The following is a 4,815-nucleotide window of genomic DNA, read 5'->3' on the forward strand; positions in this document are numbered from 1 at the left end:
CCGTTGCTCGCTGGCCCCACCCCCGCCGGGCCCCGCCGCGGCGCCGCTCTCGAGGCCGCTGAGAAGCAGCTGCGGCAGCGGCGGGTGTTGGCGGCTGCTGCGCAGGGAGCCCGGAGCGACGCTGCGGCCCGGCGTGTGCTCGTGTGCGCGGAGCGTGCGGCGGCTGCTGCCGGCTGGGGCCGGGGCCGGGGCGGAAGGCGGTGAGCGAGGGGGAGCGGCGCCGGGCTGGCCCTGGGCTGCGGGAGTTGCGCTGCAGTGGAGCGTCGGCGGGGAAACGGTGCTGCCGGGGCGCTGCTGCCCCAGGGCCCCGCTGTGGCCCGGGGCGCGGGCGAGTCTGCGCGAGGGGCGGCCGGGCCGGGAGGGGCCGGGAGGGGCGAGAAAGCTCTGCGCGGGGGGCGGGTGGGGGCAGGGGCTGTTTGTGAGCCCCCCGGGACCCAGAGGGGTGTTTTCAGCCCGCGCTGCGGCCTGGCAGCTGCAGAGAAGCCCTGAGCTGTGAGAGCTGCCGTCGCCAGGGAAACCAAGGCAGCAGGTGAGGAGGGAGAGGAGCAGAGAAGCCGCTTTCTGTGCTCCTGCTGCCCCTCGATGTCCTCCCGCGGTGGAAAGCTGAAGGGCTCTGGGTGCGGGTGGGGAAAGCGGTGGGGAAGTAGATAGGCCTGAGCTGCCGTTGCAGTGTGCCGGGGAAGTGCAGCATTCAGTGGTTTTGAGTAACCTGTGGGAATGTGACACTTGTTTTTTCAGCTTAAAATGCTGATCCCTGGCAATCTGTCATCTCCAGGAATGGTGAGAAAAGAGGGCTGTGAAAAGAGCAGGGCTTGAACATAGGTAAATATACATAGAGTTCTAGTGCTTTTTTGATAGCTTCCTTTCTTCCTTCAGTTGCTAAAGAGGAAAGTGAAGGGATGCCCCCAAATGGGCAGTGTCCTCTGTAGACCAAGGAGAAGGGTGTGAGCACACCCTTGCATGGAGAGCTTTTTCAGAAGATCTACAGGTGAGGGCCCATTGTTTCAGTTTGTTTCCAATATAACTTGACACCAGGGTCCTTATTCCTTTCTCTCAGGCCCTCAGTTAAATGTAAATGGTAAAGCCAGAGCATAACCCTCTCATGGAGGTGCGCATTGCTGTTGGAGAAGGAGGTAGCTAAGCCTAGATTCCTTTTTTCTTGCTCCTGTGTTGTGTCCATCCACGTTCCCTGGCTCTGGCTGTGTAGTGAGGAGACCTGCAGGAGATCTGGTGAGGAGTCAGTGACCGGCAGAGTAGGTGGTAGCAGGCGCAGCGTGTGAAACTGCACGCTGCCCAAATTCCCATCGGAACCAGGCATGCCTATTCAGTTTGGTCCACAGTGTCTAGCTGCTTTCCAGGCAGTAGTTTCTCAGGGTTAGCACAGCTGAGCTAAGGAAATAGTTCTAGTAGATAAAAGGGGGGGGGGCCCTTGGGATCCTCGGGGGGAGTCCCACCTGGGCATCTGACGCGTGCGTCCAGCAGCCTCCTTCTGGCAACCCCTCCTCGCAGTTCCTGGGTCTCCCCGTGCAGCTTGGAGTGCAAGTCCTTTATTAAATCTGTCCTGTTTAAGCCCTCACGAACTGTGAGTGTCCCTCTGTGCCGGTACCCGACCCTCTCTTGCCTGCCTTGTGGTCACAGCCCCCAAGCCCTTCCTCATTGCCCTCAGGACCACGTAGTCACGCTTGATCCACCCCAGGTCTCCCCTGGCAGTATCACTGGTGCCCACAGGGAAGAGCAGCAGGGGCCCGTGCCCTGCAGCACATCACCATCGTTGAGCCGCCAGCCCCTTCTGCACACCCTTCTGTACAGACTGTTGCATCTGTTCTCTGCCACTGTCACCTTCGCTTGCTGCCAGAAAATTGCTTTTAAATCCCATCAAAACTGTGGGAGGATGGGCTCCAAGCAGAGTGCTCCAGCTGAGACTGCTGCAGAGCAAAAGGCCCCATCTCCACCAGGATCCAGGCTGCCCTCAGCTGGGAAGGAGCCTGCCTCAGTGCAGACTTCCTCCACCTTGGCAAGGCTCCTGAATTCCCAGGAAGTGAAGACAGGTGTTTCCAAGCATGGTGGCCCAGCAGTCTTGCATCAGCTACTGGGAGGCTTTGTGGCAAGGCACAAGTTTCTGTGATGGCACCAAACTTTCCTGTCCCTGCTCCTTTCCAGCTGGGTGGGAATAAGTAACTCTACAATAACTAAGCACAGAGTAACTCTGCAAGAAGTATCCTGTCTGCAGAGTCAATGTGCCCTAAGTATAATACAACCAGCTCTGCACTGACTGTACTGTAAATAGCTCTAAGGAAAGTCCAACAGTTACTTTATGAAACCAGCCTACAGCGACTCTGTGCTGCCCCCACCCTCGGCCTGCCCCTCCCCTGCTCTGAGCTTCCCCCAAGATTGCCCTGCTCTCCCCACTGCCATGAGTTTCCCCCGATGGTGCCCTGCCCCCACTGTTTCTTTTTTGTTTGTTTGCCAGAAGGAAAAAAAAAAAACAGTTGTAAGGGGATGTGATGGAAGCAGAGCACCTCCAGCTGGAGGTGCTCTTCATAACGACTGTCATTAATAAAACCAAGCTGCTATTAATGATAGCAGGGAACTACTGATAGAAAAGGTAGGGCCAGTGTGAGGTTTGGGACAAGATTTGGGTGCCCAGGGGCAGGTTTTGGGGTGTTTCAGGTCTGTGGGGTTGCTGCAGCCCCATGGTGGGTGGCAAGGAGGATCCCAGTGTGGCATGTGGCTGTCAGGAGCCACGTTGGCATCCAGCTGTAGTGGTGTCTGAGCCAAGCAGGTTGTGGGGCTGCCTGGGTGGGACCCTCTCTCTCCCCTAATTGATTCTAATGACATCCATGTTAATTGAGGATAATGTGTCTTCAAGGGCTAGCTTCTGCTGTTGGGTGAGGGTTTGGGGGTGGTTTTGGTGGTGCTGGGGTCTGGTATTGAGGGTTGAGGGGGAATCCGCAGGGCTGTCAGAGGGGGAAGGCTTTTGTGGGCTGGAAGGAGGGAGGTTACAGGCAGGGAGTCAGGGTGGGGATCCATCCCCAAGGGGTGCTGCATGCGTAGGGGTGCCTGTGCTGCATGTGGCTGTGGGCATTGCCGGAGGAGGCATGGGGGACCGCAGAGGAGGAGGCATTGAGAAACTCATGGGGGACCCCAGAGGAGGCCTTGTTGACCTCCCAAGGGCCTCATGTGCCACAGGAGCCATGAGAGTCCCCATGTCCCAGAAGAGCTGTGTGGACCCTATGTTGCAGGGGACAAGGAGGAGGAGGAAGCATGGGGCTGCTGCGACGGTGCTGGAGACATGCAGAGCTCTGTGTGTCAGGTGGGTGCCTGGGTAGATGCAGGAGGTGACATGGGAGCCAGCACCGTGTGTGGAATTGGGGAGCCCCATGGCTTAGGGGCAGCTGTACAGGGGGAGCAGGGCTTGAGGAGGCTCCACGGGGGTCGGTGATTTGGCACGCGGCTTAGTGGGCACCCACAGGCTGTGCCTGGAGGTGGCCTCAGGGTGCCCAGGGGTGTCTGTCTTCCCTCTGCCTTCTTGTTTCCCCGGTTACACCTCTCCAGTAGGAAGCCTGGGGCCGCTCTCCTTGTGCCTGACCCCTGGCGCAGAGTGGAGATGGCCCTAGCCCCCAGGCCCTGCCCTGCACCTCCACCTCCAGGCAGAGATGGCCCCGTGGCAAGAGATACCTCAAGGCCCACAGCACCCTGGGGGCTGCGCTCGCCTCCCTGGTGCTGGCACTGCAAGGAAGGGCAGGAGCCAGCACGGTGTGGCATTCCACTAGAGGGGCGTCCGAGATTCTTTCCGATTCCGGGATTAATCGCACTGAACTCGAGAGATCATCGTTTGTCAAGTATAAGAATTTATTAGAGCTAGGTGGTTCTACACACACAACAGATGCTGGACAACACAAAACAATTAACAGCAAACAATCTACAAGTATAACAAAGCTACAAAGTATAGTAAAGCTAGAAACAGAACAGAATTAAAATGGAATATACGTATCGGAGCTCTACGGTTAAGCCATGGATGCACGGTACAACGACCGTTCTTGCCCTTTCCTTGTCCTTATGGGCCACCCCTCTGGTATAGGTTTCCCCGTATTGTTCTCACTACACTTGAGCTGCGCCAAGATGATTGAGGTTCTCCCTGGCAGTTGGCATCAGGGGTGTCCCTGCTGATGGGTGGGTTGTTGGGTCCGCAGGCCAGCTGACGGTGAGTCCAGGTCCACACCAGAGGTATGTGGCTTACTTGCTTTTATCCTTCCCGGGCTTAATTCATTATCCAGTCGAATTGGGCCAGACCACACTTGCACAATAGAACAGATGGTCTCAGCCAGTAACAGGATGCTCAACAGATAACAGGATGCACATTCAACAGATAACAGTACGGATGTTCAACAGACAACCCAGTGCAAAGTTCCACAGTACCTAGATGCTTACGGTGAGAGTCTGCAGTGTCACTTCTCCTTTGCTGAGTAGGTTTCCTCAGCGCTCGTGGGGTCATTGGAGGGCTCCAGCAACCCCACAGTGTGGTGACTCTGGCTGCCCCATCCCGAGTCCCACTTGCCTGTGTGGCGGCTATCACTCGGGGTGGAAGAGATGACATGCGTTTCATCTTGAGGGCTCGCCCCTGCGAGTGCTGGCCTCTGCCCGCTCAAAGGGCAGTGGGCTCAGCCCGGTGGAGCCGGGATTGAGCTGTGCAGGGCCATGAACGCAAAGGGGTGGGAGAGCTCCAGTTTGCTTTAACTGAGCCTGCGGCACTGATCCCTTGGGCTCTGAGTGGTCACTGCTCCTGTCTGCAGCCTGCTTTGGGGTGCTGTGGTG

The sequence above is a fragment of the Apteryx mantelli genome, unplaced genomic scaffold (genome assembly GCF_036417845.1).
Source record: "Apteryx mantelli isolate bAptMan1 unplaced genomic scaffold, bAptMan1.hap1 HAP1_SCAFFOLD_34, whole genome shotgun sequence".
NCBI classification, from domain to species: domain Eukaryota; kingdom Metazoa; phylum Chordata; class Aves; order Apterygiformes; family Apterygidae; genus Apteryx; species Apteryx mantelli.